This window comes from Hyperolius riggenbachi, chromosome 6, assembly GCF_040937935.1.
Source record: "Hyperolius riggenbachi isolate aHypRig1 chromosome 6, aHypRig1.pri, whole genome shotgun sequence".
Classification (NCBI taxonomy): Eukaryota; Metazoa; Chordata; class Amphibia; order Anura; family Hyperoliidae; genus Hyperolius; species Hyperolius riggenbachi.
This window is the reverse complement of record NC_090651.1, coordinates 8,636,446-8,649,858: the sequence shown is the minus strand read 5'-3', so window position 1 is coordinate 8,649,858 and position 13,413 is coordinate 8,636,446. Positions and strand designations below refer to the sequence as shown.

Here is a 13,413-nt window from a genome sequence, read left to right as displayed (position 1 = left end):
CAACCATAGAGCCAAGCTGGCTTCCACCCCCCCGTCTCCCAACAACCTTGTTGTGGTCACTCCCTGCTCCCTGGGAGACCCTGCAAAGTTCCTCCAGCCCCCATGAACTCTGTGAGCTGCCTCGCTGTCCTCTGGGTGGCTTTGTTAGTAAGGCTTCGGTCGCAACAGTCACTGGGACTCATCACACTCCTGTCGTGCAGGTAGTATTCCCAGCAATAGGATCGTGATGGGGGTATGCGCATGGCCGGGCTGCGCATGCACAGTGCCACCCGACTGGCCCGACTGAAGCCTTACTAATGGAAAAGATTTCAGATGAACGGAGCCACCTGGGAGGACGGCGAGGCAGCCCATGGAGTTCATGGGGCTCGAGGAAGCTCCAGGTAAGTATACATTCTTCTATCCCCATTGTCTCAGGTTTCCTTTAAGAAGACAAAATTATATTCAGCAGTGCTTTTTAACCACTTAACGAACGCTCCACGCCAATTGCCGTGTACGCGGAGGCAGCCCCAGGACTGCCCTAACGCCGATCGCCATAAGGTCCTTGGGGCGGAGTTTGCAGGGTATCGCGCGTATCCCCACTCTGATGGCAGAGCTATACTCCACCTTCAGTCTCCCAGTGGCGATTACCGCTGGGAGACTGTTTGACGGTGAAACCGCCATCTATTTACACGGTACATCGCTGCAATCTAAGGTAGCGCTGTACAGAAGACAGCTGTGTCAGTCGGCTGTCCCCTCCAGAGGCACAAAACTGAAACCTATCACAACCGATCGCGCTGATAGGCTGATAGGAAAAGGGAGGGGAATAAAAAAAAAAGACTTAATTTATTTAAAAATAAATAAGAAAAATATTTGAGGAGCGATCTGACCCCACCAACAGAGAGCTCTGATGGTGGGGAGAAAAGGGGGGGGGGGAATCACTTGTGTGCTGAGTTGTGCGGCCCTGCAGCGAGGCCTTCAAGCTGCAGTGGCCTATTTGTTGAAAAATGGCCTGGCCTTTAGGGGGGTTTAACACCGCGGTCCTCAAGTGGTTAATAAGAGGGCTTTTTCTGTCTCTTTTAGCCCTTTATGCCCTCCTAGTGGCTCTGGATCACCCTGAGCACTCTGGGTATTTAGTGCCAGACAATGTGGCAAGCAGTATTCAGCTTAGTTGGTTTTTTGAACTTGGGCCATGATGAAGAGTGGTGGACCGGCGGTTTGTCCATTTGCCTGGCTCTTCTAGATGCGATAATCTGCCGCCAGTGCAAATCAAAGCAAAACTAAAATATCTGCCAGGGATGTTTTCATTAGCAGTGAAAGTTGGAAGTTAGTAAATTGTATTTTTGTTTAGCTTCTCCATGGGAAGGCGTCTCATGTCACACGTTCACAGAGAGCTTTGCGAGTATTGTTTTCTTTGGATGGTGTTATGAACTGTGGCCACGATGAAGAGTGATAGTTTGGCCATTAGTATCGTTCGGCTGGAGGTGAGATCCGGGTCATCATGTCACATGTTCACAGAGAGCTTAGAGAATATGGTTAGCTTTGGATCGTTTTATGAACTGTGGCCTTGATTAAGAGTGATGGCTTGGCCGTTTCTACTGTTCAGCTAAAGGGGAAATACACTGAAGCAAGAAAAAGCAAAGCCAAATACTTTCCAAGGACATTTACATCAAGGACAAAGTCAGAGATTTTAAAAAGGGCATTCATAGAGAGCTGCTGCAGTCCTGGACTAGGGGTGGCCCTCATGGCCTGTCCCCGTAATGTTTTGCCCCAGATCAGTGTTAAGCAGGGACCCCTCCCCCGAACCAAGAGCCCCCCCCCCCAGATCAGTGTTACTACTTACGGGTCGCTGTTGCCAGGCACTCTCTGTGCATGAGCGTGACATCACGTCACGCACATGCGCAGAAAGTGCCCGGCAACAGGCGCGCGATCAAGGACGTGCACTGACGGCCCACTGCAGCCGTACTACTAAGGGTCATAGTGACCCGGAAGTAGTAAAGGGTGAGGGGTTCGCCGGCGAACGGTTCGGGAACCGTTCGCTGACATCTCTATTCGTTGATGGTGTAGTGAATGATTTTTCGCTAGAAATTGGACCGTTAGTGGCCACCTTAACTCACTTCATGCAGGCTTTATAGTAATCGCTCTGGAAGTAACAACGAGGCTCTGGGTGGAAAAAAGAACCTAGGAGCGGTTATCCCAAGCCTGACTCGTGGTAGCTGTCGGGAGGTCGTCTCTACTGCGCCTGCGCGAGCGCCGTTGTCGATCAAGCCCACATTGTCCGCGGTATACTGCGCAGGTGCAGAACCACTGCGTCTGCTCAGTACACCGTAGACAACGTGGACTTGATTGACAGCAGCGGTCGTGCAGGCGCACTAGAGGAAATCGGCCTTGGCACCGATGGGGACCCCGGGCTGGCAGCTGAGAGCGGAGCTGTCAGCAGGGTCGGACAGGGCCTCAGGATTTTCTCCGGTGGGCCTTTTAATCACAGTGATGTCGCCCGACGTCAGTGGCCCCAGGGGGCCCGAGCACTACCGCCAGGAACAGGAGGGGGCACAGCACAGGAAGGAGGAGCAGCGGTGAGCGTAGAGCGGCGGGGAGGGGGGGGGCTCCCCTTCCATGCTCCTCCCTCCAGAATGTATCACACTCTCACCAGAAGCACAGTGAGAGCATGATTGGACAACAGTCAGAAAAGACCAGAGCAGAGCAGCGGCACGCAGAGCTGGAACCAGGAAGAAGTAAATTGTACATTCTGGAGGGGGGAGCGTGGAAGGGGGGCCCCGAGGTGAGGGAGGGGGGAGGCTTCCCACCTCCCCGCCGCTCTATGCCCTCCGCTGCTCCTCCTTCCTGCGCTTTGCCCCCTCCTGCCGCTGAAACTGGGGACACCTGTAGACCTGGCTACCTAATCTGAGGACACCTGTAGACCTGGCTAACAACACTGGGGACACCTATAGAACTGGCTAAACTGGGGACACCTATAGACCTGGCTAACTAAACTGGGGACACCTATAGACCTGGCTAACTAAACTGGGGACACCTATAGACCTGGCTACCTAATCTGGGGACACATATAGAACTGACTATCTATACTGAGGACACCTATAGACCTGGCTACCTATACTGAGGACACCTATAGACCTGGCTAACTAAACTAGGGACACCTATAGACCTGGCCAACTAAACTGGGGACACCTATAGACCTGGCTAACTAAACTGGGGATACCTATAGACCTGGCTACCTATACTGAGGACACCTGTAGACCTGCCTAACTAAATTGGGGACACCTATAGACCTGGCTACCTATACTGGGGGCATCTATAACTTTCTATCTATACTGGGGACACCTGTAGCTAACTACCTATACTGGGGATGCCTATAGCTAGCTACCTATAACGGGGACACCTATAACTTGCTACCTATACTCGGAGCACCTATAGCTAACTACCTATATTGGGGACACCTATAGTTGGCTACCTATACTGGGGGCAGCTATACTCCGGCTGTAGGCCCTTCATATGACACCTGCCTTAGGCCCTGCATACTCTCCACTAACTAACTCCAATAAGGCCACCCAGCATTGCAGGCAGTAGCACCCAGCAAAGCACCCAGCCCTCCCCAGCCAGCACTGACTACCTAATACTGATATATATCGGCATATGGCTACTTAAAGAAAACCTGAACTGAAAATTACAAGTCAAAATAAGCATACACAAGTCATACTTACCTTCCATGTAGTCTACTCCTCAGTGTCTTTCTACTGTCCCGCGTCCTGTATGTCCACTGTGATCAAGGGAATTTTCCGTCCTCCATTTTGAAAATGGCCATTACCCATAACAGCTTTCTGGTCAGCACACAGTTAAACTGTAACATCGCCCACTTGAGCCATAGGGAAACATGGACATTACCTGGTACATCATTTTTCCTCTCAGCTATAACTGACAGCAACTGATATATTTCAGATCTGACAAAATGTTGTCAGAACTGGAAGGGTTTATTGTCAGAAGAAAATGGTGAGTTTCTGAGAGGAACTGATGGCAAGGTAACTATGTAATGTTCATTTGAAGTTACCTCATGTGTTTATTTTAAATATTTTTACTCAGTACAGGTTCTCTTTAATTCTGTTTTCTAGGGAAGATGGCTACTTAATTTATGTATACAGGGCTAATTTGGCTATTAAATGATTTTATTTTGGTGCACCTGGCAATTTATTTTAAGGTTGTAAGGCATTGCAAGACACTTGCCTACTTAATTATTTTATCTGGAGGTGTGTGACTACTTAATATTTTTATTTAGCGGCATTTCACTATGTGATGAATAATCATGATGCATGTAACTACTTGATTATTTTATCTAAAGTTTATCTGGTCAGACCCACTCTCTGTGAATAACAACACTACTTATTTTGAGTATCTTTGGGTCTGCCCATGACTCATCATAACCACGCCCATGTTCCAGTGCATGGCCACACCTTTTTTTTTTTTTTTTGCATGTTGCCACCTCCCTATCATGAACTGTCCTCAGAAGAGCTTACAATCTATTCCCTACCATAGTCATAGTCTATTATCCTGTGCAGAATTTATTGAGTACATGCGTATGTGAGCCCAAAAGGTGGTAAGGGGGGGGGGGGCTGTTTGAAACTTATCTGGTGGGCCCTTACTGTCCCAGTCCGACCCTGGCTGCCAGCAAATGTCAGCTGCAATGGGCTGGAGGAAGCCCCGGGTAAGTAGAACAGGAGGAGCTGTTTTTGATTGATGACTCCTTTAACCACTTGAGGACCACAGTGTTAATAGATCTGTAGATCGCAGCGCTGTACACAGTAAATAGACGGCGGTTTCGCTGTCTAACAGTCTCTTAGCGGTGATCGCCACTTGGAGGCCGATGTCTCCGCTCCGTCAATTCATGCAGAGATGTGAACGCTGATGCACGCGCGATTTCCTGCAATCCCTGCCCCAAGGACCTTACGCTGATCGGAGTTAGGTGGTCCTGGGGCTGCTGTCGGCAAGAGGTTAAGGTCTATGCCCACTGCCCAGGCTCCATTGCAGTTTACAGACTGTCATTATAAACACGTGTCATGCAAATGACCACTGTGCATCTAGCCTGACTGTTACAGTAAAAAATGAATGTCAAAGCCACACATTTTAATCCTTCAAAAGTGCTCAGTGCTCTTGAGAATGGAACACAAGGGAGATATGTCTAACACACGCTGGACTTGTTCAAAATGAATGTCATTTTGGTCCAGTTTTGTAGGTCTTTTACAATAAATGTCTAAAGCTGTGATTTGGAAAGATTCTCTATATTATATGCACTGCTGTAGGAGAAGACTCTGTGTGTTTCAAAACAAAAATTGGCACCGTGTATGTCACTCCCAGTGCATTTCCCTCACAGCCAAAAGGAATATTAGTAAGGCCCGGAGGAGACACATTGGGCCTGATTCCCAAAGCGGTGCAAAGTGTTTGCACGCCTGTGAAAAGCCCTTTATCACGCCTAAACTCATTCTAGGCGTGATAAAATGAAACTCGCGCGAAATCCAGCGCGCAAAGTTTTGCGTGTGCGATCGCACGGCGCACGGTGCAGTGCGCGCGATGCGTCCATTAAACCCTATGGGCGCTGCGCGCGGAACTTTGCGCGCGATAAAGAGCACAAAACAGTGCTAACTCAGTGGTGCAAAGCTTATCACGCCTAAAGTCTTTTAGGCGTGATAACTAAGTTATCACTGCTTTGTGAATCAGGCCCATTGGGCCTGATTCACAAAGCGGTGCTAACTCTTAGCACGGCCATTTTCGTGCGAATTTTTGCATTGCGCGATCGCGAATTTTCGCGCGAAACGATAATGTTTTTGCGCGCAAACGCGAATTTCCACGCGAAATTGATACCGTTTTCGTGCAAAAAATCGCGTTTGCGCGCGAAAAGGTTATCGTTTCGCGTGAAGATTCACGATTGCGCGCAATGCGAAAATTCGCACGAAAACGCCCATGCTAAGAGTTAGCACTGCCTTGTGAATCAGGCCCAATATGTTTGTTTGTTTTTTAGTTCAAAATTTGCCAGCTGTCATTTTGGCCCAGTGTATTTACGCCAGTATTAATCACTTGAAGGATATGTAGGATATTGTAATGGATCTCCTGGAACCCCAGCAGGGGCGAATCTAGGGAAAACAGCGTCTATGGCAACATTGAATTTCGCCGGTGAGCCTCCAAATATTTTAACGTGTAGTCTCGACTGAATTGGTTGTGTCCAATTTGAAGTGAAGCATAACCTATAACAATGGCATATCGGCATGGGTCAGACTACACATACCCCCCAATATCAGGCAGCTCGTCCCCCTAAAAGATTTAACCAGGCAGCAGGATATTCCCAAGATAAAAACTAGAATGTGTATTGGAGAACACAAAAGATGCTACAGAGAAGCGCCCCCAGTAAGAGGCGCCCATGGCACATGCCATACCTGCACCCCTGTAGATACGCCTCTGAACCTCGGTATCAAGCAAAATGCATCCAGCAAGCAGCAGCAGCCAGGGACCATGTATAGATAAATATCATCTGCTAGCACGCTACTGGTAAAACATTACAGATGACTACATCCAGTAAAATACACAATTATTAAACACTCCTCCTAGAAACCAGCGTTGTACATTACAGTTTCCATTAGATAGTCAGCCAAAGTTTGCGTTGTGTTGTGTATGAGCGTGTCATTCACCTTCTGAAGAAGCAGTAGTTATTGCAGCAAAACACTCATCAAATTTGTAAAGGACACCTAAAGTGAGAGGGATATGGAGGCTGCCATATTAATTTCCTGGTAAACAATACCAGTTGCCTGGCTCTCCTGCTGATGTATTTGGCTGCAGTAGTGTCTGAATCACACACCAGAAATAAGCAAGCAGCTAATCCGGTCACACTTCAGTCAGAGCTCCTGATCTGCTGCATGCTTGTTCAGGGTGTAAAGCGTAATGTATTAGAGGCAGAGGATCAGCAGGACAGCCAGGCAATCTGCATTATTTAAAGCGGTATTGTCACCATAAAAATCAAATTTCAACAGCAACTGGTCTGAGTGTATTAACTGATAAAGATGCTAATCCTGCATTCAAAACTTTTTTCTGCTGTTATGGTTTGGAGTTATCACATACTTTAGGAGCACTGGCCTTAGTGCCAAACAGTGCCAAAAAGTTGAATGCTGGGAGTTCTTTTTATCTATAATATATTCCTCTTCTTCCATTTATTTCCCTGCCTAGCGGCTTATCAGAAACACCCTCTGATCACTTGTGTTTACAAGCAAGGCTGAGGTGACTCAGTGATTTTATGTGTAAATAAAAAAAAAGACTCTGGGAGGAGGGCAGCTAATGAATACACAATGAGCAAGAGAAGGGAGGGAGGAAAACAAGAGTCAGGGAGGATATGATGTCAGCATTAGCTTGGCAAGATGGCCACTGCCTAGAATAGGATTTTCTGCTTTTCCTTTGTAAAATTCACAGGAATCATTACGTGGATAGCACAATACATCTGTTATGTAAGTAGAGGTAGTATTTATCTACTTATATATGTGTTTTTTATTTCTAGGTTAGCATGGGTGTCGCTTGTTCTTTAACAGGAAACAAATACGACTGCATAGCCCTTCCACTTCAGGTGTGCTTTAAGAATGTATTTGTCTTGGGTTTTCTTTTTATGATTGTTCGTAGAATATACAGAAGAACTGTACTGTACAACTGTACGTTTCATAGTGGATATTATAATATGTAATTTTACCAGTCTGGTGTCAGTGCACTATACTTATCCCAGCTTAATGTCATTTTGGTGTCAGCTTCGGTGATTGCGAGCACACAGCAGGCATGCTGCTGTATAATGTTATGTTTTATATACATGAGGATCTGTCATTACACAGTTTTGCAGCCTATAATACATTTAATAAGCACTTGTGAAGATGTTTCACTAATATTTTTGCCATTTGAATATCAAGTATTATTTAATAAAGTGCTATTTCAGCCTTCTATATGATTGCATTAATTACAAATGTACAAACCTTTTTATCGTACATATTTCTTACAAAATATATTGAGAGCGCCCGGCTGGCTGGGTCCGGTAGTTCCTTTTCCTACTAAGACTACAGTACATTGCAATGTTACTGTAAAAGCAGCTCCTCTCATACCCACATGTGTTAGGCTGAAGTTATTAAGAATATACCGTATCTGTCTTCTGTGTTTTTTTCATAACTTTAATTATAATACATAGAACTGCACAATACAACTCCTGATTATAGGAGGAACTTTTAGAAGCTTTGACTGGATATAATAAAATTGTATTTTATGAGTCTGGTGTCAGCACACTATACTTATCCCAGCTTAATGTGATTCTGGTGTCAGCTTCGGTGATTGCGAGCACACAGCTGGCATGCTGCTGAATACCCGTACGTTTTATACATAAGGGATCTGTCGTTATACAGTTTTGTAGACAGCAATAATTTTAATTATTAATTGTGATGTTATATATTATATAATGATAATGTTATAATTGTTATGTAATATTTATACCACTGTTTATATTAATTATTATTTAATAAAGCGCTATTTCACCTGAGACTACATTGCAATTTTAGTGTAAAACCAGCTCCTCTCTGACATAAGTTAGTAAAGCTGGAGGAGGGGGGCACCAGTCAATATTTTCTTGAGAGCACAAATCACCTGAACCACCCAGCTCTTCTCGTTACTGCTGAGGGGTTAACTCTTTGTGGGCAGCACTGCAGCTACAGATCAGCAGTTTTATCTCCCTAACATGGTGGCCTGAAAGGAGGAAGGGACGCAGCACGCAATGCTTTCTGGGGATTTCATAAATAAGACCCAGCGGCCCTTGTTCAATCAAGTTTTCTCCCAGAAGATAATTTTTTGCACCTTTTCAGTAAAATGCCCTTTGAGCCACCAGCAAGCAAGAAAATAGCATAATTTTGACAACAGTATCTCAAAAATATTTTGGCACTTTTTCAGTTGCAGAGTGCTGACAGAAGATGAAAAATGATTCTAGAACAGTGATGGCTAACCTTGGCACTCCAGCTGTGGTGGAACTACAAGTCCCATGAGGCATTGCAATACTCTGACAGCTCTAAGCATAACTCGGGGAGGCAGAGGCATCATGGGATTTGTAGTTTTGTTTATTCTTCCCCCCAGTTTTTTTCACCAGAAGATAATTTTTTATCTGCTTTAAAAAATACAGCAATTGGAAAAGTACTAAAAAGCAGGTAAAATATAACCACACCCACTTATTTGGAGTCTTGTCTTGCTTGCGGGGGGTCTTATTTCTATGGGTTGAAAATATCTCCAGGGACCCGATTGAACATGAGCCCCTGGACCGGATGTACTGGACTGCGGTGAGATTGCTGTCAGCAATGCACGGCAATGTTATCATTACTACCACTGGCAGCGTAGCGCGAGTTGCCTAATCAGCGTGACCTGTGTTACCCTAGCAACGCTCTCCGGTCATGCTAATAAGCAACTCACACTATGCTGCTAATGATAGCGGTAAAATTGCCATGTGCTACCTGCACAAGGCAAGTCCACTACAGTTTAGTGCATCAGGATCCCTGTCTCTTCAACTTTTCAACAGTATTTTTACAGCGAAACAGGAAAATTTGGGTGCTGGGTGTGGGATGCTACATTTCCATTTATAGCCTTTAGTAACCAGGACCAGGTTCAAGATCCCATGGGGCCCCAGGGCAAAGATAGCCTGACCCCCCATCCAAGGATGAAAGGACCAACACTGAGTGTAGGTCAGCCACTACAGACCTTGTGATCTCAGCAGCCAACCCAGAATATGCTAGCAGAGGAATAGTCAGGGCCCATTTCCACTATCGCGAATTTGCATGCGTTTTTCGCATGCAAATTCGCATAGCAATACAAGTGGATGGGACTGTTTCCACTTGTCAGGATTCCTTTGCGTTTTTCTGTGCAGAAAAAATTTGCATGGCAGAGCCATCAGAATTCGCATATCGCATACCGCTTGAATCGCAAACAATGTATTTTAATAGGAAATTCGCATGAGGTTTGCCATGGTTAAATTCGCATACAGCGTCATCCATGCGAAGTTTCATGTGAATTCGCATGAAAATTCTCATAGGCCCGCATGCGAAATTTGCAACCGCATGCAAATTGTTACCGTGGCGATTCACACCGCACAAGTGGAAATGCAGCCTTAGTGAGCAGCACGGCTTCCCCCCGTAAGTGCCTTCCATTCGTCACTTGTTTGATTCTCATCAGACCTTCTTATCCCAGCAGCGCCCAGCACCAGAGAGAGCAGCTCCTACATTTACCTTCAAAAAGTCACTTCCCACGATAGGCGGCTGATGGAGCTGCTCATATCTTCTCTACTGCTCTCTCTAGTGCTGGGCGCCGCGCGGATCAAAAGGTCTGACGAGAAGTGAGCAAGTGACGGACTGAAGGCATTTTCGGGGGAAAGATGGGCTTCCGACAGGCACACTACACACTTGCTTCTCCTCTGGCAACTGATGCTGGGTGGCTGCTGAGGTCTGTCGGGGGGACGTATTTGTGCTGAGGACTGAGGCAGACACAGATCTGGCGGGGCCTGGCAGCATTCAGGGCCCTAGGGCAAATGCCCCCTTTGCCTTAGTGGTAGCGCCGGCCCTGTTAGTAACATTCCCCAACACCTGATATTTATTGTTTATAGCAGAGAAGACTGCATAGATATCAGGGGCTTTGTGGCTGGGGGGGGGGGGGATGATTAGGGTTAAACATTGTAGTTTTTGTTTTTTTTTAGAGATAGATATCATTGGAGGGGGTTTGTAAGGGTTAGGCTACAATGGGGGGGGGGGGGGGGGGGGTTTAATTAGGCATTGATGGTGGTTATCTGGTTAGGGTTAGGCCTGCGCAGAACGCTCTCGGTTACGTGAGTGTGAGAGGCTCGGCCCCGCGCAGGAGCAGAGGCAGCCGACCTCACGGGGTCAGCGTCTGCAATGGAGGGGACCCCTGGCTCACGGCGGGGAGCGGAGCTGCGGCGAGGGACAGATAGGCTGCTGGGGGCTGGAGGAAGCACCAGATAAGTAGATCATCTTTTTTAATCACCGGAAGATTCCTTTAAAGCTGAATGAGCCCAAATACCTTCAGCCTGAAGAAGGCAAAATTACATTTCGCATTGCTGTTTATAAGAAATGCTAATAAAATATACTTTTGCAATTGCAGCATTTTGTGCTTTTCACTGTGATTTTCCAGCACACAGATGACCTGACCTACATACCGCGAGTTATCATGTCCATCTTCCTCTGTGAGGACAGTCAGTGACGCAAGAGGCGGCTAACACCGTCTGAGAAATACCTTCAGGGCTGAAATCTTGGAACCATTTCGCAGAGTGCTGCTTCCTGTAGCGCTATCATTTCAAGTTCTGAGCATTACCTAACCACTTCAGCCCCCGAGCAATTTTCACATATCAGCTCTGCTCCCATTCATTTGCCAATAACTTTATTACTACTTATCTGTACAGACTGGTACCAGAAAATCTGGTCTGTGGCAATCATAGGCTTGGCACGTGTCCAGGATAACGTTTGTGCAGAGTAAGCACAGGGAGCGGTGATATACTTACCTGGTGCATGCAGCATCGGGCCTCCTCCTACTCCTGGCATCTGCACATTGTATGCTGAAATCCTGAGGCTCCTGATGCATGTCACTTCATCAGGAGCCTCAGGGTGGCAGTATAGAGGGCACGGCTCTGGGGAAGAAGTGGAGACCAGATGCATCCCTGCAGCAGAAAGAGCAATTAATACCCCCGAAATCCCCGGGACAAAATTCCACGACTTTTCAGGTTGTGGATTTTGCTGCCTGGGAGAGGCACAGCTACAGTGCACAGTGCTGATCTCTGCCCCTCTCAGTGAAAGAAGACTGAGAGGGGCGGGGGAGAGGCGGAGATCCGCAGAGATTGACTCCAGCAGAGGCAGGGCTACTACACAAAGCTCCGCCCCTACCTGGAAAGAGCCCCAAATTTGTGCCCCAGGGATTTTGGGCGCATAAATACATCATTCTGCCACTGGAGTGCGGCGTTTCAGTTATGGCCTTATTGCTGAACAGGACTGCCCAGTAAAAAGAAGTATTTTTTTAGGCTTCAGACTCTCTTTAACCACCTGAGCGGTCTGGACGAGCTGAGCTCGTCCAACACCGCCGGAGGTCGCCGCTCAGGCCCTGCTGGGCCGATTTTAATCAAATAAAAAGCAGCACACGCAGCCGGCACTTTGCCAGCCGCGTGTGCTGCCTGATCGCCGCCGCTCTGCGGCGATTCGCCGCGAGCAGCGGCGAAAGAGGGTCCCCCCAGCCGCCTGAGCCCAGCGTAGCCGGAACAAAAAGTTCCGGCCAGCGCTAAGGGCTGGATCGGAGGCGGCTGACGTCAGGACGTCGGCTGACGTCGATGACGTCACTCCGCTCGTCGCTATGGCGACGATATAAGCAAAACAAGGAAGGCCGCTTATTGCGGCCTTCCTTGTTTATTCTGGGCGCCGGAGGCGATCGGAAGATCGCCTCCGGAGCGCCCTCTAGTGGGCTTTCATGCAGCCAACTTTCAGTTGGCTGCATGAAATAGTTTTTTTTTTATTCAAAAAAAACCCTCCCGCAGCCACCCTGGCGATATAATCAGAACGCCAGGGTGGTTAAAGAGCACTTAATAGAACACTGTAACATGTCACTTACTGTATTACTGACAGAATAATGTTCCCTGCCTCAGTATACCATGCCGAAAAATGAAAAACACAGTAATCCTTCTTTGGTCTGTTCAATACTCATGTGGTTTGAATTGATAAATACACAGTTTATAGGCCACTGAGTTCTATGGCAGTTCTCTGCTTGTACAGAAGTTTATCAAGCCAACTGACTCTCCAGCATTTCAGAGCAGAGCCGGATCATCCACAAGGCAAGTCAGGCAGATGCCCAGGGCCTGGAGAGAGTCTAAGGACTAGGGGCCCACTTTATGCTAGAACTCAACAAATCTTACTGTAATACACGAGGCAGCTGTGGCGAACAGCACCGCCGCCGCAGCTGCCTCCATGCGGCCATCCGTCCGTCCAGGACACCGAGGACGGAACCTTCTCTCGTGCAGGGGGCCGCCTTAGCGTGCAGGCGCACGCACAGACGGGACCTTTATGCAGGGAGGAAGCCCGTCAGCTGACCTGCTGGTCGGCTGACGTCAGAGGAGTCCCACGGTGCCCAGGATTGGCTGATTCAGGAGGGGCGTGCCAGTGGGGTCTCCTCTGCTTCTTAAGCCTTCGGACTTCATTCACACACTGTCTGTTGTCGTGAATACTTGCATGTTAGCGCTCAGACCTTAGACTAGATCCCAGGTGTTGATGCTAAGGATTTCACACCTAGTCTAGGATATTACTGTATTGTTACTGTTTATCTGTTAGACTAGTTCCCTGGTGTTGATGCGAAAGACTTCACACCTAGACTAGGATATTACTGTATTGT

The 13,413-nt window shown here is 47.4% G+C and overlaps 1 protein-coding gene across 1 annotated transcript in view; it reads right to left on the bottom strand.

Annotated features, from left to right (window-relative positions):
* LOC137522016 (neurogenic locus notch homolog protein 1-like) overlaps positions 1–13,413 on the bottom strand; it is a 102,863-nt gene that overhangs the window by 74,514 nt on the left and 14,936 nt on the right. The gene's annotated exons all lie outside the window — the stretch shown is intronic.